This window comes from Tetrao urogallus, assembly GCF_951394365.1.
Source record: "Tetrao urogallus genome assembly, chromosome: Z".
NCBI lineage: Eukaryota > Metazoa > Chordata > Aves > Galliformes > Phasianidae > Tetrao > Tetrao urogallus.
The window spans coordinates 10,024,971-10,047,239 of NC_136816.1; positions in this window are offsets into that span (position 1 = coordinate 10,024,971).

The window sequence follows — 22,269 nt, forward strand, 5'->3', positions numbered from 1 at the left end:
TAAAATAGCTAGACTAAATCTATTCTCTTCCAGTTTAAAACCACTTCCTTTTGTCCTGTCTCTACCCGCCCTTATAATAAGTCTCTCCCCACCTTTCTTGTAGGCCCCCTTCAGGTATTGGAAAGCCACTATAAGCTTCCACTACAGTTTTATTTTCTCCAGTCTGAAGAGCCCCAGCTCTCTTAGCCTGTCCTTGTAGAGGAGGTGTTCCAGCCCTCTGAGCACCTTCATGGCTCTCCTCTGGACTCACTCCAACAGCTTCATGTCCTTCCTGTGTTGAGGCCCCAGAACTGGACGCAGTACTCCAGGTGGGGCCTCACAGAGCAGAGGAGCAGAATCATTTCCCTCGAACTGCTGGTCACACTAGTCTTGATGCAGGGTACAAATGGCCTTCCAGACTGCAAGTGCACCTTGCAGGATCTTGCTGAATCTTTCATCAACCAACACATCCAAATCCTTCTCCTCAGGGCTGCTCTCAAACCATTCTCTGTCCAACCTGAAGCTGTTGACTGCAATTCCCTGAGTGCAGTCATCCAGACAATTCCTTATCCAGTGGGTGGTCCATCCATCAAATCCATTTTTCTTCAACTTGGCAACCAGAAAGTCACGTTGGACAATGTCAAATGCTTTGCAAAGTATCAAACACTTTACACAAGTAACATATGATTTTCTGTGTTCAGGAATCTGAACTTTTTTTTTCAGGATACTAAACACTTTAGTATCCTTCCCTATTCTAAACCAATTGCAAATGCAGAAAGTTTTTCAAGGCAAGTTTACAAAACATTTTCAAAACGAACAATTAATATGAGCTAGGCTGCTTTATAGGCTGCTTTATAAACATTGCTATCTGCAGCACACCCTTTCTACTCTTATTCCGTAAACAAAATGTTGTAAATTGGAATCCTTGTAGGAATTGCATATACATAGTCATAAAAATGACTAATATAAAACTTTAATCTTTGTCAAATCGGTGTTAGTAATTCCTTTCCTAAAGTACACACAGGCTCTGCTTTCCAGTCAAAATAAACCTATTGTAAAATAAGCCTAATTAGGAAATTCCTGAAGTGTGTTTTAAAATCACCAGTACAAAAGTTGAATGGTGTGATTACAAACACTCAGTAAAGATGAAATCCAGAAGCTGGAGTACATGACCTAAAAGATCTTTTCATTGTCATTTAATCCCTCTCATTTCATCATATTTTTTGCTGAATCAGGATAACTGCTGTGAACAGCAAGCTCTCTGAAGCTTCTCAAGCCAAAATCACTTTCATAGTTCCCATATTCCCACAGGAGGAATACTTAAGTTTTCATCAGCAATGGTCATGATTGCCTCTTGCCAAGAGCATAAGGGTCATGCCAAATTTACATAGTCATCTACATACAGTTTTATCCCCATAAAAGATGAGCACACATACAACCATAACATTTGCTGTGGTTAGTCTCATTCTTGAGAGATAATCCTGACTGTTTGAATTTACTTTAAAACCGGTTATTTGGGTTTTTTGCTAGGTTCACTACCCGGGCAGTTTCCAGCCATCCTGCAAACCATACATTGAAGAACAAACCTCTACTGTACCTGAAATACCCAGGGACAGACCTACAAAGGTTTTCAGAAAAAAGATGTATGCAGATGTTTGAGAACAAGATCACTCAACACTGTTGATACACAATATTGTAACTTTAATCTTGGAAGCCTACCACAGCTTCCTAGTTATTCTCAATTTTTCAAACGTGTTCTGAAAAAAGAGATATTCCCTGGTAAGGACAAATAAGGTGTCCACTGACTGTAAGGATAAGTTTGTCAAATAACTGAGAAACTTCATTATTTTAGTGTAACTAGTCATATTCCTTCCTCTGCTTGTGGATCCCAAGCTTGTGCATTAGCACACACACACACATGCACACACACACACACACGCCTTGTACATGTATCACAATGATCACCTCCCTCTTGATCCACACAGGCAATTTTACTGGGATAAAGACCCCAGTTTATTACAGCCTCACCAATGAGGCTGTCTGGGAAAAGACAGTTAACACTTCACGCCTTCTGCGAATCATGGCGGTGGAGAAACTGACCAATCCTCATAATGCAGAGTGTAAATCTTATTTGTCCTCTACATGACTATGAATAAGAGTTCCAGGATCAGGTCTCCACTTCTAAACCAGGAAAAAAAGTCTTGTTTTCAGTTGAGGTACAAATTGGGAAATATATATATATATAAAACAAATAAACAAACAAACAAATAAAAAGACAGGTAATTAAAAATTAGTCTTGTAAAGGAAAAAAAGAGCTAATGCAAATTCTTATTCTATTTCATAGTATTAATGGAGATGTTAGAGAAAAATCAGTGTGTGCTACTATGCATCTTAATCTTCTACAGAGTTTTTTTAGATGATTTCAAAGTATAGTAAGAATTTCAGTCCATTTAATGTCCATTTACAGTCTGGAACAGAGTGAAGTTAAATATTCTGAACCACAGACAAACAGTTTAAAATCAAGGGCAAATCTTGGCTCCCTGGCATCTTTCTGTTTTCTGCCATAAGTATTGTCTTTGTGGCTAACATCATGTGGATGACATTAAAGTCAATATTTGAGCTTTTTTAGTCCTTTAATAATAAATAAAACAACTTAAATATAATTTACAACTTAGCTTTTCACAATAATATTATTGTAGTTCCCAGAATACAGGATAGAAGATCATTCAAAGAACTTACCACCCATAGCAAAAGCAGGATTTTAGTAGGATTCTAGATTTATGTATATTTTTCTGTTTTCTATATCTTGCTTTTTTATATTTTTGAGGAAGCATTAAGTGTGGGAGCAACTTTTTTGATTGACCTGATTTATCAAATACTAATTTTACTATAGGACAAACTCTGTTTAATAGAGTTTCAATATATATAGCCTAAGGAGCACCAAGCACTTCAGTGAGCAGATTCTCTTGGTAAATATTCTTAACCCTGCCCCTGGAGGTAAAATACTGTGTATTTTGCAGACCTAGCGAATCAACGTCGGGCAGCTGACACACTGATCTTTGCTCTAGTTTCTATCACTAGTAATAGCTGATAAATCTGCTTTGTTGCAAGGAAGTAAAAGAAAATTCATGCAGGATGAAGGACAAGTTCATTTAAATATTTGGGCAGCAAAAGCTACTGCTGTCACTGGAATTGAATCATGACAAACTAGGGTCCTATTTTGGCCATCATATTAGCAGAGTACCACAGCTAAGGGTTATTTTCACAAGATTGAAATATTCAATTTCACTATAAAATGAATCCCCCAAAGAGACATAGATGGGATCATAGTTGGGATCTCTTTGGGCCACCAAATATTGTTAACGTCTTCTTTACTAACTAGCGAAAATACATCAACACCAAAGAACTGAATAGTATGGCTACAGAGAAAAGGTTTTCTATAAATACCCAGCTTACACAAACAGAACTGTTCAGAACAAAATGTTGATGCATCAATATGCAAATGATTAGATTACAATTATAAAAGCCATTGCAAAGCATTAAAGGCATAATTGGCAGAGTTCCTACCAGTTAAATCTAATCTCCTCTACACATCAGCTGAAGCTTGGCTTGTCTTGTTAGGTAAACAAAATGTGTCTTGACTGTCATTGCCATAAAATATTAATGCACTGGAAGTCTCTAAACCTGGCTAAGCATAAGGCCTATTATCACACTTAAGAGCAAAGCAATCTAATAAATCGCTGGCTGTATAAAAACTAAGTCAGCTGGCAGAGACAGTAATCTCCCTAAGGGATAGTAAGAGTCTAATCTTCAACTACAGCAGCTGCAGTTCCTGAGAAATTATGTTTCCATTGCTCAGTAGAAATACGATTGTGCTGAATTCCATTATTTAAACTCTAATGGAATCATTAGGAGTATCCATACATTACCAGAAATATGAAATGAACTAAGAAAACCATCTACAGTTTAGGCTTATTGCAGTCATTATATTTTTTTATTATGTTTCATCGTTATTGTTTCCAGTTAAGTCTAAACAAAAGCTGAATTGTATGCCCCTAATACTCATTTTCTAACATCAAGCTGATGCATAAATAATATTCTGTGTTTACTGAGCACTGAGACGTTGTCCTTACTTGAAAACAGCTTACTTGTCTGGCACTGGTATGAGGTCCTTGAGGCTGTATTTTACAAAAAACACAATATTGTCACATGCTCTGTAACAAAGCAGATAACATCATGATTATATCATTTTTATGATGTACTTACGGAACATACTGTGTAATTCAAAAGGAACAAATCATCAGAGAAGTACAAGATTCTACATACAAAAAGTCCTTAACAGATGAAATAATTTGCTCAGAAATTCTCAAAGCTAAAATTTATTTTTTACCTCTGAGACAAATAGAAAACCAGTCTAAATGGAGTAGAACTGAACTTAGAAGGCTTTGATGATCAGCTATCAAACAACATAATAAATTAATATTGTGTTTGCACAATTTTCATTAAAATTTATTTTAAATGAATATGAGTAACTTCATGGATAAATAGGTAAGATACTTTAGAGTAAATGTTATGAAAACAAAATAGATTTTCCTTAGCACTAGAGAATATAAATCCGGTCCTGCACAAAATCATAGAAGTGTTGAGTTTGAAAGGGAGATTCTCAAAGCACTGACAAATGTGTCAGACTACTCACAGGTAGTCAAGTTTTTAATACCTTGAGGGACATATGCCACAACTACACTAGGCAATCTGTTCCAGTATTTTAACCCCATGGTGAATATTTTTTTCTCATATATAATCAGAATTCCTGCTTTCCACCCTCTGACTCGTACTACCACCGTGCTGCCAATTTGAGTCTCACTTCATTTTGCTTGTTTTCTCTCATTTAATAGGTACAAGCAGTAAGCTCTCACTTCAAGCTAAAACTAAATAAATCCAGGTTCCTCAGCCTTTCCCCACATACCACATACTCCCGTCCCACAGTGAGTTTGGGGGACACCAGCCAGACTCCTTCCAATATGTCAATGCCTTTTTGTAGATGGGAGCAAAACATGGATGTAGTGCTACAGATAAAGTCTCACAAGTTTTTAACATTGGAGAAAGGGTAGTCACTCAACCTGCTTGCTGCACTCATGGTAATATGTGTTCTTTGTGTTCACAACTCCAGCAGCTGAAGACATCCAGCAACTCTCAAGTTTGGAAGCCCTCCAAGATGGCGCATGGACTTCTACATCGCAGGTGTTTATCTTATTAATAGTGACACAAACAACAGAAAAGGAAGGGCAGGTGGGAGAACAGAAATGTGTATGTGCAGTGAACAATATAAAATGATAAACACAATATTTGTGTAGCTAAATATTCAATATTTTGTGACATAGTTATGTTACATAGCAACATTAAAACATGTCTTTTTTCCTCTCTCTGCCACGTAGACACAGAAAATGACCCTTCCTTTACTTCCAGCTGTCTTTTCCCTGTTCTTAGATCCATTCCAATGTTTATCTTTTTTAAACTCCTGACCAGTTCATCAATTTCCTAACTTAAAATTAACCTCAAGTATTCTGGAATGGCTCAGAGACTATAAAAATATGTTTCTTGTCTACTTGTGGATGTAATTTCATATAACCACAAAAGAAACTGAGAAAGTTGGAGCTGTTTATGTTCAAAATAAGATGCATATGAAAGCGTATTTGGAATGGAAAACATACATCAAACAGCTCCTGTGTGGCATTCTTCATAAGAACAAAGAGGTAGGAGAAGACAGTGAAAGGCAGCAAATCTTAAACTGATAAAAGGAAACAGTTATTTTACAAAATTCCACTGGTAAAAATTGTTGGAATAACATGTCTGTGGGAAAGAGATCTTAGCAGGATGCTGATATTAGGCATTACAGTAATATTAGCTATGAATGTCTACATTTAAAGACCCTTAAGGTTAGAAAGCTCCCACCCCCTCCCCCTCCCCCCCTCCCTCCCCCCCCCCCAAAAAAAAAAAAGAAAGAAAGGAAGAAAGGAAGAAAGGAAAGAAAGGAAAGAAAGGAAGAAAGGAAGAAAGGAAGAAAGGAAAGAAAGGAAAGAAAGGAAGAAAGGAAGAAAGGAAGAAAGGAAGAAAGGAAGAAGGGAAGAAAGGAAGAAAGGAAGGAAGGAAGGAAGAAAGGAAGAAAGGAAGGAAGAAAGGAAGAAAGGAAGAAAGGAAGAAAGAAAGGAAGAAAGAAAGAGAAAGAAAGGAAGAAAGAAAGGAAGGAAGAAAGAAAGGAAGAAAGAAAGGAAGAAAGAAAGAGAAAGGAAGGAAGGAAGGAAGGAAGGAAGGAAGGAAGGAAGGAAGGAAGGAAGGAAGGAAGGAAGGAAGGAAGGAAGGAAGGAAGGAAGGAAGGAAGGAAGGAAGGAAGGAAGGAAGGAAGGAAGGAAGGAAGGAAGGAAGGAAGAATACAGGAAATGCAAAGTTGTTTAGGCAACCTTGATTGATTGTGCATATATAATGATATGATACAATCTTCATGATTAACTACCCACAAGATTACTTGCTATTGCCTCAAATACTGTTAATTTCTAGCTTTGGAGTGGTTGACTTTTCACCCCTAATAGCGTTTCTAATTTATTTCATTTCTTTTAAATTGAGAAATAGGTTTTCAATATGAAAGCCTGCATGAGCTTCCAGATGCCGGAATAGTAAATTCCCATGGAAAAGCTGTCTGTACCTGAATTAATAACGCAACTAGCTGCTCTTGGAATTTCTCATACTACTAAATCAACTAGCAGAGGAGGGATAGAAGAGACCATACTTTCTGCCACTGCGTTTTGCAGAAATTTCTAACACTAAGTTTGGATAAAACCTCTGCGTCTACAGGAAATGGCATAGCAGTGGCCACTTCTCTCAGCTGTAGCAGCAGTTCTCCCTGTTCTACATCCCCATATCAAGCACTAGCCATCCTCCCTGTTCTGTTTCATGCACGTAATTCTGCTTGTTCTAGCTGTTGTTAAATTTTGGATTACTTTCTCCCACTTTCTTCTTACACCCTGCCCTCCTGCCAATTCTGTCCCTACAGAACTATAAAAATGTTTTTTTCCAGTTAAGATGTTTTCATTGACTCAAAACCAGGTTTTTCATACTTTAAAATGGACACAAAGTGGCTCCCTAATCTTGGTGAAATGTGACAATCTTTTGTCTCCTGAAAGAGGAAGAGACCAGACAAAGGCAGAAAGGTGAGGCAGAAGAATGATTTGTAATATTATGAAACCATGAATATCTCTCTCTACTAAAGTTCACCAACAAGACCTCATAACTATCTTATCAAGTCAGGCACACAATTTGCGAGTGATGTTCATTTATTCATGTAATTACCTAGATTGTTGAAGGTGTCAAATTATTTAGCAACTGAAAAGTGACCTGGAAACAAATAGGACTTCCACGTATTCATCACTGAGCACTTTTACCAAGATTGAGATACACTAGGATAGAGCTTATTCTTATTTGAAGAGATAAAATAAGCTTGTGACTTGGCAGATTCAGCCCAGGGAGAGAGATCAGAATGTGGACTTGACAAAGTCAAGTCACTGGACTATTACTTAGTTGTTATATTTGTTTAAAGTGATAGGAAAACAAATCTGCTCCCACAAGGAAACAAGGAGAATAAAAGGAGAAATTATTCAAGTAACACTCTACTAAAGTGCAATTTTTGTGAGGTCAGCTAAATTGAATGAATTAGTCAGAGGCTGTGTCCTACTCTTCAGCATTTCCTTTCCATCGGTAGATAGAATCAGCTGCATTCTATTCTCCAGGATACAAGGAAAATAATCCTAACACATCGTGCTCCCTCTCCATTCAAGATCTCATTTAAAAACAGAACAAAATAGAGGTACAAAATTCATTAATCTTCAGAGATTACACATTGCTGGGGAGCAGATGTTAATGATGTGTGACTGTTTTCTTCAGGAGTTACTTACTGATGTTCACATACAGGAGAAACTTAGAATCATAGAAACATAGATCGGCCTGGGTTGAAAAGGACCACAATGATCACCTGGTTCCAATCCCCTGCTATGTGCAGGGTCACCAACCAGCAGACCAGGCTGCTCAGAGCCACATCCAGCCTGGCCTTGAATGCCTGCAGGGATGGGGCATCCACAACCTCCTTGGGCAACCTGTTCCAGTGCATCACCAGCCTCTGAGTGAAAAACTTCCTCCTAATATCTAACCTAAATGTCCCCTGTCTCAGTTACTGTCGTTCACATAACTTAAACACAGATATGCTTAATAAGTAAAGGAAAAGTGGTTATTATACTGGTACTCACCATAGTGACTTGTTGATCACACTCTTGAGTTTGTTAAAGGTCAGTGAAGACAATGTAAAACTTCCCAGTTTCTGAATTCTTGAATTTATTGTAGACAGCATAGTTCAGATCAAAAGAAATTTTGTACTAAATTATCCATCTAAAAAAGCTTCCTTTGCTGGCTTTTGTTTTAGTCAAGTGACATCAAATTAGCAGATATTTTTGTGAATCGTACTATCAACAAATTTAACATGGCCTTGCATGACCATCTAAAAGATTTAGATGTTATGGAATAGTTTATAATACTGATTCCTCTTTAAAAATCAGTGGCTGGATTTAGAGAAGGTCATCACAGCAGCTATTGCAATCATCAGTCTTCCTTCCAAGTGCTTTAGTTCCTCAAAAGTCTTTCCTCTTTTAGCTGATTTTATTGATTTCATCTCACCCATATTAGATTTCCTGCAAAGATTCATCTGGTCCTGAAAGGTTCTGTCAACAATTCTAACCCAGAATAATACAAGTACAATGATTTTCACTCAAATTCTGTACATACATATATATATGTATATATTCTGTGGTGATATCATCAAGATTAAGTGCAAGCAAGTCACAGAATCACAGAATCACAGAATCATAGGGGCTAGAAATGATCTCTGGAGATCTTTAATCAGACCCCCTGCTAAATCAATATCCCTAGAGGAGGTTGCACAGAAAAACGTCCTGGTAGGTTTTCAATATTTCCAGAGAAGGGGACACCGCAGCCTCTATGGGAAGCTTGTTCCTGTGCTCTGTCATCCTCAAAGGAAGGAAGTATTTTCTTATGTTCAGACGGAAGCTCCATTTTGTGCCCACTGCCCCTTGTTCTGTCAGCGTGTACCACCAAAAAGAGCCAGGCCCCATTCAATTGACACCAATCTATTAGATATTTGTGTTGATAGGGTCCCCTCAGTCTTTTCTTCTTCAAGCTAAACAATCACAAGTCTCTCAGCCTGTGAAGCTATTCTCTTTCTAATTTGAACAGTCTTAATCACTCTTACTAAGTTAGATTATTTTGCTTTAAAAACCCTTTCCTTTCTATTCACTAAAATTGTGTGCTTCCTTGTAAGCTGACTGCTAGTTCTGACTCAGGTTGAGATACTTATTTTTTTGCAAAACACCTGATAACTTTTAAAAATTTATTTAAAAGAATCTAGTTGCTGCCACTTTTAGGAAATATGATTGAGTTGATAAATAAATAAAACTGACAAAACTCCACATCTGAGTATCTGTATTCTTATATCTTGGAAATTCAGGACAATTTCTAGTGTCACAAGAATGATACTTTACTTCAGGAAAGCGAGTAGACTGTAGCAAACATACTGGTTATTTATTTCTGAATATTACCAAATAACATTTATTTTTCTTTCAGTAAAAATGTTTTCCTTTCTCCATTCTTACCTGCTTACCCACTGAATGTCTCTGGGGATATGCATTCACTGAAATCCTTTGAAATTCGTTCCACTGCTTCACCATGCTTATTGTAAAAATCTCCTTCCTTATATCCAATCTAAATCTCCTCTCTTTTAGTTTAAAACCATTTCACCTTGTCCTATCACCACGAACCCTGCTTGAGAGTCTGTCCCCTTCTTTTCTATAACTCCCTTTTAAATACTGAAGGGCTGCTCCCAGGTCTCCCTGGAGCTTTCTCTTCTCCAGTATGAACAGTCTCAGCTTTCTTATCCTGTCCTTACAAGGGAGATGTTCCATCCCCTATATCACTTCTGTGGCCCTCCTCTGGACACACTCCAACAAGTCCACATCTCTCCTGCCCTGACACTCCACATCTGGACACAGCCCTCTTGGTGAGGTCTCACCAGCATGGAACAGAGGGGCATGATCACTTCTGCCACCCTGCTGGCCATACTTCTTTTGATGCAGCCCAGGATACAGTTGGCTCTCTGGGCTGCAAGGGCACACTTATGTCTCATGTCCAGCCTGCTGTCCACCAGAACCTCCAAGTCCTTTCCAGCAGGACTGTGCTCTATCCTTTCATCTCGCCGCTTATAGTGATAGCAGGAGTTGCTGCAACACAAATGCAGTACCTTTGCTTTGTTGAATCTCACAGGGTTCTCCTGGGCTCACTGCTTGAGTCTGAGTGGTATCCCCTTCCTTGAGCATTTCAATCGCACCACACAGCTTTGTAGTATCCACAATTTTGCTGTGGGTATACTTGATCCCACTATTGATGTAATTGTTGAAGAAACTAGACAGCACTAGTCCCAGTGCTTGCCCCTGAGGGACACCACTCATCACTGACATGCATCTAGACTTTGAGTCTTTGACTACCACTCTCTGGATATGATCTTGCAACCCGTTCTTTGTTCATCAAATCCACCTATCAAACCCATATTTTTCCAATTTGGAGAGAAGGAAGTCAGTGGCCCTAACGACATTCAGATAGGTGACATCATGGCCTTTCCCTTGTCCTCTGACAAATTTACAACATCATAGAAGGCCACCAGGCTGGTCAGACAAGACTTGCCCTTGGTGAAGCCATGCTGGCTGTCCTTTATCACCTCCACAGAATCAAGGAATGGCCAGGGTTGGAAGGGACCTCAAGGATCATGAAACTCCAACCCCCCTACTACAGGCAGGGCCACCAACCTCCCCATTTAATACTAAACCAGGCTGCCCAGGGCCCCATCCAGTCTGGCCTTGAACATTCCCAGGGACAGGGCATCCACAGCCTCTCTGGGCAGCTGTTCCAGCACCTCACCACTCTCACAGTAAAGAACTTCCCCCTGACATCCAACGTAAATCTTCCCTCCCTCAACTTAAACTCCTATCAAGGTCTAACTTCCTCAACAGAAGAGTTATGTTCATATTGTCCTTGCTTTACATGTTGTCCTGTGGTTATGCACTGTATAGCCCTTTCCAGTTATGACTATAAAGTACTAGCCAGATACTCGTTTTTCACTTTCTTGTCTCTCTGTCCAGGAGTTTTACCATTAATAGGTATAGTTACTACCAGTCAGGAATAATGTAATAACAAATGTAATAATAGCAGAGAAGCTAACAAATTCAGTTAAAGTCCAAACAGAAGTGTGATAAAACATTATCTAGTCACTGGCCTAACCACCCCTGAGTTTTAAAGTACAACTCCTCCATAAATTTGACAGCCTGAGTTCAGCTACATTTTCTTACAAATGCACCTAACCTTGACCTGAATGTCCAGGGTCAGCAGAACAATGGAGAGAAATCACGTCTATTCTGCATTTTTTATCTTGACCAATCAAAATTTTCTTCATGCTCTGGAAGAAAAGTGCTGGAAGTGAAAGAGAACTTTGAAATAAAACAACATCAAAATACACCTACCTGATTTTAAAGCTTAGAAAATTCATCAGAATATAATTATGTCATGTTCTTCTATGTTTTTATTTCTTCCCAAACAGAAAGAATTCCTCAGCAATATTTGTTATTTTATGTACAGCCTATAATTTTGTGTGTGTTTGTGTCTCCTCCATAAGAATGTAGTTTATCTACTTATTTCTTCAAAAATTACAACCTTCTAAAAATGATCACTGCTTTTCTAAAATAGCTTACAAAACCCTCTGTATTTCAGTAATATTTTCACATAATAATGAAATTGCCCACGAAGTCTTACTGTTTTGTACCTGCTGTTATGCTGTGTATAAACCAGATGGATAGGTTCTGTCTGGGCTTTCCTCCAAGAAGTTATCAACTTTTCTTCTTCCTGGCCAAGCATATCACCTTCAATTTTTAAACACTATCTGCAAACCCAGGGATATTAGGAGTCTTTTTAAGTCATGTCTTCTGATTGTATTTCTGCCAGTCCATTGATGAGGATGGAATCCTTTTTCCCAGTTATGTATTCTAGTACAATCTTTGTGTCATATTATAGCCATAGGATGCTCCCCTGTCTTTACATATAGTTAGTTTTTAAGAATTTATGAAGACAGGACACTCATATGGTTTTTAAATGTGCACAGAAGTCAATAAATTAATTTGACGTGAAATATCATGTCTTTAAAGTGAGATAGAAAACAAATTAGCAGGTTTAATTAGAAAAAAATAACTTTGACTGTTACATTTCTTTGTTGAATGTTGACAGACTAAATAAGACAGAGACAGAGGTCCTTCACCAACAGGGTTTGGTTCCAGTTACGGAGATCTCAACACATCCAGTTATTGTAAAAGAAGCCCTAGGATATAAAAGCCAGTATCTATGGGACATTATTTAATAAAAGAAGAATGAAAACGTGGCAAAGTATTTTGCTATCAGCAACACTATCTTAATGAATACTTACAAAAATCCCTTTTATATAGATGACAGCCATTAAAGTCTTTCTTCTTTTTAAGGATCTCTTTTACTAATCTGTTGATTAGTTCCCAGATATGACTGATGACCGAATCACAGAATGGCAGTGATTGACAGGGACTGGGGGATATCTGGTCAAAGACCTCTGCTCAAGTAGGAATACCTGCAGCTTCTTGCACAGGCCCACGTTCACATATCTTTTGAAGATCTCAAAGGAGGAGTTTCCATAATCTCTCTGGAAAATGTGAGACAGTGCTTCATCACCTGCACACTACAGAAGTGATGTCTGATATTCAGAGGGAACCACCTGTGCTCTACTTAGTGCCTATTGCTGTTTATCCTGGCACTGGGCACCAATGGAAAGAGCCAGGCTTTGTGCCTGATAACTCATTCAACATACTTGTCTAAGACCCTATGAATAGCAGTATCTGCCATTCCTCCCAGTTCTGTGTCATCTTGCAGAGGGTATACTAAAAAAAGAAAGGAAGAGAGATTGTTTTTTTCCTAGACATTCTCCCTGCAATTAATATTTTTAGAAAGCGTGTCAGAAAGAGGAAGAATATACTTAATAGTAAGTAGAAATGGAAGTAGTAGAAATCATCTGCCTGATTTGGTCAGAGTAGCTTCAACAGTCATTTTGCAAATTAAGCAGTGTTTTCCCCATCCCATTAAATGCTGCTGCCTTCAGAGACTGCATTGCAGGAACCCAGGAATGAAAGAAGGTGGGAGATGGAGACACCTGGCAGCACGCTGAGCTCTCTCCCCTGGGAAGGCTGCTTGCTTACATAGCCTTACTGGCAAGCAGAGTTCAGACAGCAAAATGACAACAACAGCTACATCTTGTGTGCAAAATTGCCGGTGAAAACCTGAGTGATGAAAATCCAAGTCAATTTCTTTCCTTTTCATCTACATCTCTGTTACTTCATTGCAATATTTTTTTTTTTATTTATTTTTTTATTTTTTTTGTAAATCTCTGGAGTGCAGTGAGGACAGAATTAATTGTACTGCCACTGTTTCATTCACAGGATTTAAATGCAGTGCACCAGAAAATGGTGTATCTTATTTCCAATTACACTTTTCACATCTTTCCCTAAAAGGAGCGTAGATGATCTAGATCTGTATCACCAGGCATTTGTTAGGCCTGTTTAAACTCTTTTTCCTTTATATACCTGTGGTATCGGCATTTTTTGTTACAGCTTCAGCATTCTATTTTTTTAATTTTAAGATTAGAAAAGAAACTGACTTAGAAGTCATAGTCATCAACTGGTATAATGAGTATAAAATACTACTAGCAGTCATTAATTAAAGGGCACAGGGACTTCAGAAAAAGCATTCGGCATATACAAATCCTTGTGACAATGAGTGCTGCAAAGACAGCTGTTGAGGTGGAGCATAAATCTACTGAATATGGTCAACATTCTGCTCTTCAGCTGGGACAGTCTTTCTCTACTCTGTGCCCTGGCTTTTTTCCTGCATGCTGTTCCCACATTAATTCCCTTAACTCTCATAATACATCCAGCGTAGAGAGTAGATTAGACGACAGATTCTGCCAAGCCACTCTCCATAATAACTGAAAAGTCATGACTGTCAGGCAAAGTTTTCAGTGACTGGAAGAAGGAAAATGTCAGACCCATTTTTAAAAAGTAGTAAAAGAAGCCAGGAAACTATGGACCAAGTAGTCTTACCCCTGAGACTATCCTGCCTGTGGCATGGGGTTGGAAATAGATGATTTTAACTTCCCTTCCAATCAAAGAATCACAGAATCACCTGGGTTGAAAGGGACCACAATGATCACCTGCTTTCAAACCCCCTGCTATGTGCAGGGTCGCAAACACCAGACCAGGCTGCCCAGAGCCACATCCAGCCTGGCCTTGAATGCCTGCAGAGATGGAGCATCCACAACCTCCTTGGGCAGCTTGTTCCAGTGTGTCACCACTCTTTGAGTGAAAAAATTCCTCTCAATGTCTAACCTAAACCTCCCCATTCCCCCTTGTCCTATCACTATCAGCCCATGTAAACAGTCATTCCCCCTCCTGTTTATATACTCCCTTCAAGTACTAGAAGATCACAATGAGGTCTCCCCACAACTTTCTCTTCTCCAAGCTGAACAACCCCAGTTCCCTCAACCTTTTCTCACAGGAGAGGTGCTCCAGCCCTCTGCTCATCTCAGTGCCCTCCTCTGGACCCACTCCAAGAGCTCCACATCCTTCCTGCACTGGGAGCCCCAGGCCTGGATGCAGCACTGCAGATGGGGCCTCACAAGAATAGAGAGGGACAATCAGGACAATCACCTCCCTCTCCCTGCTGGCCACCTCTTTTTTAATGCAGCCCAAAACACAGCTGGCCTTCTGGGCTGCAAGCACACACTGCTGGCTCATGTCCAGCTTCTCGCTCACCAGGACTCCCAAGTTCTTATCCTCAGGGCTGCTCTCAAGCGGAGCTTCTGTATAAAAGTCTGTATAAATATCTGGGATTGCCCCACCCTGAAGAGCAGCACCCTGCACTTGGCCTTATTGAACCTCATTAAGTTTTCATGCGACCACTTCTCCAGCCTGTCCAGGTCCCTCTGGATGGCTTCCCTTCTTTCCAATGTGTCAACCACATCACTCAGCTTGGTGTCATCTGCAGACTTGCTGAGAGTGCACTCAATGCCATCGTCTGTCATTGATGAAAATGCTGAAGAGCAGTGGTCCCAAGATCGACTCCTGAGGGACGTTGCTCATGACTGGCCTCCACCCTGACACAGAACCACTGATCACAACACTTTGGCTGTGACCAGACAACCAATTCCTAGTCAAATACGTCCTATGAATTTATTATTCTAACTGGCAAGAAATTCCAAACTTCCCCAGTTATTTGGAAAACAATTTATATCAAAAGCATTCCTAAGAACAGCCTACAGCTGACCTTGCAATATTTTTAAACTGTTGTGCCCAATATCTTAATACAGGGGTGCGTTAACATTCATTATGAAAGCAGCACTGTTCAATGTGACAGATTTCTGCATTCAGCCTCACAACATTGTATAAAATATAATTTTGACTACATGATATAAAGAGAAACCTACAAGATCTTTTCGGTTATGATTTGCTCCTTTCTAGACAAAGCTCACTGTATGGTCTGAAGTGAATCACAACCACTTACAAGCAGAATAAATACAGTGTTTGACAATCTGCAGCATGTGTGTTTGAAGATAAGTGGACCTCAATGTAAATTAAATTCTGAGGACTAATGCCTTTACAGAGTTAGTTCTTTACACTGCATTCATTAGCTGTGACTTCAAATCTCTGTGTATGCTGCCAATCCTGTTGTTGTGTTTCTGGTACAGCTCCGCAATCACAGCTGAATTATTATTACCTAAAAAATGTTTGTACCCCACTAGTAAATATATGAGAAATCTCTAGGGAGAACTGCCACATTAATCCACATACCAAAGCAAGTTCCAAATAAATGGAAGAATGAAATTGTACTTCAATATACTGAAATGACTTTTGAAGGAAGATAACAAATAGAAATAAATTATTAAAAATATATATTAAAAAAGAAGAAAATTTAAAAGTTATGCACACTGTCCTGCCACTTAAATCTTGCAAAATAATAACTTACTGCTGTAAACTTCTCACGATCAAGCTCTTCCATATCATCCCAATACTACAGAAAATAAATAGAGCCTCCAAGGCACAGATAACACTGAAAAAAAGACTCTAAGGACTGAATTTTAAAACTGAAATGGAAAATATTTTCCTTTTGGTACCATGGCAACTGAAAAAGGAAGAGTAATCTCTTGCTGCTCATCTCACATCCCAGATTCATTGCACCTAGGTTGACTTGCTTCAAGTGGACATGGACAGCTAATAATGAAGCCCCACAAGACTGTAGACTTTTAGCATTATTATGTGATTTTTAGCAATAATTTTAGGAGTCATTTATGTGTAGCTTAATAGCAGACTCTGTAGATGACAGTGGAATAGTCTGGAGTGGAGGATGCAGTGAAAGGCTTACTCTGCCTCTCATGCTTGCTGCACACAATCAATCAAATCAAAGGCCACGTGTAAATACACATAACATGAGACTGTGCCACTTAAGGAACAAAAAGCAGTGGTTTCCATTAACAATACTTCAATGTAACTATGCGTGTGTGCCTGTGAAGACAGGTTCTTTAATATTAAGCAGACATGGAGACTGTGTTATTTGAAAAAATAATTTAATGAGTTAACACATTCACCATGAAAGAATGTCCAGAATATTTGTGCTGTACTGTAGTTTGTAATTTTCATCCTCTCAAAAACCTCACAAGAAGGATAAAATAATTTGCAACTTGCTTTTTTTTTGGTGGCTTTGACTCCTCATTTACATGAGTTAAATATGCAACTTCAAAGTGAAAATCAATTTGCCTGTGCAATGTTTTGAACCATGAGAGTTTCTAAATGAACCTTAATTTATGGTATGCACATGTTATGGTAAATAATTTCATGTATTCTGATACATTTGATAAACACGTGTCCTGTGAAAAGTGAAAAAATATGCATCCTTGATTTCTATTTTGATAAAAGAACTTGAGAGTAAGTTTCAAGATTTCCAACTAAATATATATTTTTTGATGTATTTGTGACTACATTTTCAGTCAACATAAATACAAGAAATTCAAGTGGAAAGCTTATAATTCCAGTCAGACATTCAGCTCACAGAATAATTTGATCATGTCTCTTTACTAGATTATTATAAGACCTATCTCACCAGGGAAAAATATCACTTCACAATCCTGCTGTCTTCATGTCATTGTTTTTTTGCAGTACATAGACTTGTGAGAAACAGTTTTCAAAGATGAAACAAAGGAAGAACAAAATTAGATCAAAAATCACTGATGAGAATCTTGAGAACTCACAAAGAACTGTGACCTCTTCCACAAAACTAGATCTTCATGAATTAGCTTCAATAAATAAGACCAAGTACCCCACTAGCTTTATGTTGCTCTCTTTCTCTATGTTTTAACAAAAAATATATGAATAGGTGTTTTTTTTTTTAACTTACACACATTAATTATGTTATATATTTTATACATGGTCAAGGAGAGGCAAAAGTTTGGAGACCCCTGATGTAAAAGATTGAACAGTCTGTTAGCTCTTGGTGCCTGGAAAATATAACAGCAGTGGGAAAGGAGGAGAAAGAACATATCTTCAGAAAGCTCTGAGCAGTTTTAGCCAACAAAGCTACACATGCACAGAATCAAACGAGTTTATGTGGGCTGAAAAGGAGAAGGACAGAGTTTCTCAAGACCTGCAATATAAAAGAATGAAACAAGCAAGGAAATGCAAAGAGCAATGGACTGGCAGACTGTTATATTTGAAAATATACTGGAGCCACAGATGTTAAGTACTTGAACCTAGGAGACTATTTTACAGCCTGTCGGAAGACAGGCAAAGCTGACAGACTGTTGTAAACCAGTGGAATAAAAAGTTTGTACACTGCACTTTGAAGTGAAGTGAGAAGCTAGCTGAGGAAGAACAGATGCAAACAATTTACCTGTGCTTCCCATGTGATTGAAAGCTGGGTCTCAGGGTTCATTTAAGGGCTAGCCTGTCAAGGGAGAATGTCTCCTGGATAAGAGCCACTTCCTGGGAAGGACTATGCCACAGCCAGAGATCCTCAGGACCAGCTGGGAGAGCCGACTTTTTCCTATATGTGATTATGGACATCTCCAAATATACTTTGCCTGGTGTTGCAAAGAACTTGTCAGAAGCAGTTTTGCTGCTTCCTAGGACAAACAATTGGCATTGTTGGCAGCATTCCAGGGAAAGTATCTGGAATCCTGAACTAAAAATGACTTTCATGAAAAAAATCTTGTGATGGTTTTGGGTGGGGGAAATCCAGTTTTCTCAAAGAGGAATTACCCAAATATTTACAACTGGGATGAGAGATCTGATTTTACAGCTAGCCCCCTCTAACCAATATGGAATTATAGTAGCCCTTCTAAACCATTTGTTTACGAAGCAGATACAACAATACAACAAGTAGCACCAGGAGTGATTGACTTGCCTATGATCCAGGCAAAATTTTTGCCTTACGGAAACCGGATAAATTCACACTTGTAAACTGAACCAAAGGATTCCACTATCAGGGCTGGTGAGAGTATCTTGACAGCAAATGTGGAACAGTCTAATAAAACACAATCCATAACCAAATCTAAATCTATGGTAACAACCTAATAACAATTAACAGTTTAAACCTTCCCCAGTGAGAGTATATGAGAAGAATAGAAAGACCCCCACCCAACCACAGAATTTAAAGGATTTCTAGAGCATGCCATATGAAGGCAACCACCGTAGGCAGCCACAGCCTACTTGTCTACTGCTGGGTCTCCTGCAGAATGAGATCTAGGCTTAACTACTTTAATGGTGTAAAGGAAGAGATGAGATCTCCAAGAATAACAGCCTCCATGGGGGATCAGAGGCCATAAGTAGAGCTTACAATATACTGATCTAGGAAAAATGCAAAACAGGGTATGCCTCTGAGATAAAACGGGAGATAAAACATCCAGAGTTTAAAGTAATCCATTGTGGTTCCCACGCACGTGTGCCCTTATAGGGAGATCCAGGGAAAAACTGTTTCCCGTAACACAAACCTGGCTGAAATTAGGTGTTGGGTGCCTACATCCTCAGGAACATAACGTATCTGTAGCACTGATTCAGGAATGTATATTGGGCATAGACATACTTTGGGGGGCTGACTCTCCAAACCAGTATTGGAGAGTTCAGACGAGGTATTAAGTATTAGCATGAAGACAGTGCAATCAATTCTGTGGAGCTATGTGAAGCAGGAGCCCATTCAGTTGCCCCAGCCATGCTGGATTACTAACATGAAACAGCACAGACACCTGGGTGGATGGAAAGAAATTACTAAAATGATACAAGAACTACAAAAGGTAGGGGTTTTAAGAACAGTGCACAACCTCGTATCACAAAGAACTTGTCGGAAGCAGTTACACTGCTTCCTAGGACAAAAAACCCACCATATATAATTTCTGTGAAAATAAGTTAATTTTAGTTGCATACATACATGAAAATTTTTATTCTCAAAATAGACACATAGTACTAACCTGGAGACTTTACTAAAATACATGTTTGCTCGGAGTTTTAACAGCTCTCATACGTTTAATTCAGCCCCTCCTATATATTGTTCAAAATAGAATGAAACAGTTTTTGAACTTATCATAAGGCAAAATCATATTTTTAAGTCCAAGTATAGTTATGCATTATAAGAAAGGGCTATCAGAAAAAAGAAAACATATCAGTACCAGTGAAATTCATATATTTAATTCTTATGAAAGCTACCCTATTTTATCTGTTTACTATTTAAATAAATTCAAGATTTTCAATTTCCACTGGCATCACGAGACTCTTCAGACTTCACCATCTTATAACTGATGCTGCTGCAGCTGGAACACTGCCTTGAAATGTTTCTTTCCACCATTGCAATGGAAGGTTTGCTGCAGATGAAAAGGAATGAAAAAAACTTCCACAATTCTCATTACAAAGAAAACACACAAATAAACTTCAGTACACTGGGGCCATGAAATATGATTTTAATAGCAGAGTCCACTTCTGAATAATCATCCAGAAAACTATCTGAATAAAATCCTCACTGTTACCAAGATGCTAACACTGAAGCTGAGCTCTACACACATTCCCAGAAAATGTCACTTTCCACCCTCAAATTTTGCAGCCAGTACAAGCCAATGCTTTTTCATTAGTCATCATGTGTTGCATAGTACCAGAAGTTGCTTTACAGAGTATAAATCTGATCCAAGGAAATGTCAGTCAATTCCTCTTCTCTTCTCTGACTCCTGACGTTGTTGGCAGGTAATCTGCTTGTGCTACTCTCCAAATTTGTGCAAAAGCTAACCAGAAATGCATGATGGCCTGTAAAGCTGGCATAAAACAGTGATGGCTTTACAAGATACTCTGCTTCTGAAGGCCAGAACAGTGCTATGTCATCATCCTATCTTTCAGAAGAAACTGAAACTCTGGTATCACAACTCTGGAAAGCAGATCACTGGGGCAAGAATTTCATCCAGATCAAAGAATATTTCTGCTTTTGGATGACTGCTCCAAGGAAGACTGGGATGCTTTTAGGATAGGAGTCTTGTAATGGACATAACAAACACTGGGATGGTCTTGCTGCTATATTTACATAGGCTGCTGTATGAAAGCAGTGTAGATTGCAGTTAGATACATCTGGGTGAACAAATCTCTCAGATGCCATCTTACCTTCAATAGCATGTCACAAATCACAGCAAAATAAGATCCATGTGTAAGCAAAATTTTAGTTAGACATCGAGAAGAAATTAAAGGCAAAAAGATAAAAACATTATATCTTGATGCAAGCACATTATTACCCAGAAATTCTTACTTCTCAAACTGAAAGAATCTTTTTTTAAATTTAAGATATAATAAGAGCAACACAGCTCTTCATGAGAACAAGGCATTTCCCACAATGCATGGAAAACAACAGAAGTACAGATTTGCTATATTTTATACCTGATACACTTGATAAAAGCAGCAAGTTCTTATTAATCATAACATAGTCTCATCAAGTTTGTTTTTGCAAACAATGTAAACTTTGTTTTCTTGATATGTTCCATAACACTCTTTGATTAGCATATTACGTGGAATTTCAGAGCAGTTTTAATTCAGCTACTCAACCATTCTATCATTATGTACCACAAATAAAATGTACCACTGACAGGAAACCTGAGTGACACAACTAACAAGGATGCTTCTGTATTCATCGGAAGCAGAATCTTTAGAAAAACAAAAAAGAGCCGTTTAGAAAGAGATTTCAAATAGTTTCTGCTTTAGGTACTGATATTTCTTGTTAAAGCGCTTCCTGCATGTCTTTTTTGTCCCTTTTTCCTCCTTAACTAGGTTCTCCCAATGCTAATAGCATTCCACTCAGCACCAGAAGTGTTTTTTTCTTTTCTTTGGCATAAGAGTATGATATTATAAATTGTCTGCATGACACTTAGCACTAAAGACTGAAAATGGGCAAGCATTACATGTTTGAATGATACAGACTGTATACACCTTAGAGTGAAGGGCAATTTCCCTTCCCCTCTATTAAGCACAAAGATAGAAGAAAAACAGAAACCTCTTTTCCATTCTGTGGTAAATAAAGTTGAGAAAGAAAAAGAAAAAAGATTCTAGTTTAGATTTCAAAGAGGCTAAATAAAATGGAGTGGATGCTGAGCTTAAGCTTCTGATAGGCTTTCAGTCAACAAGACTCACGCAGCTGACTTGGAGTGCAATACAGGAAAGTCCTCCAGATTATACTCTTCTGAGATTTAGTCACAGTGGATCAGATCTACATCTAGAACATTGCAACAGAAGGCAATTTTGCCTCTAGCATGATACTCTGTCAGGGCCTTTACACTGGTTTGGGAAGCTAAGCTTGGTTCTCTGTGTTCATCTGTGACCATGTCACGAGCAAGTGGAACTCCTCTGCTTGCAGCTGTACTCCACAGGCAACTCTGTGCTCCACTGTGTAACATAAAGCATTTAGATTATATCACCCATGTTTAGAGGCATTTTGAAGTTAAAATTTTTCAAATTTTCCAGAGAGAAAAATGTTCCCTTGGAGTTAAGCTGTTCCTGAGAATAAGGAACTTTCCATTACACATACAAAAGCCACCTGATTTGTGTG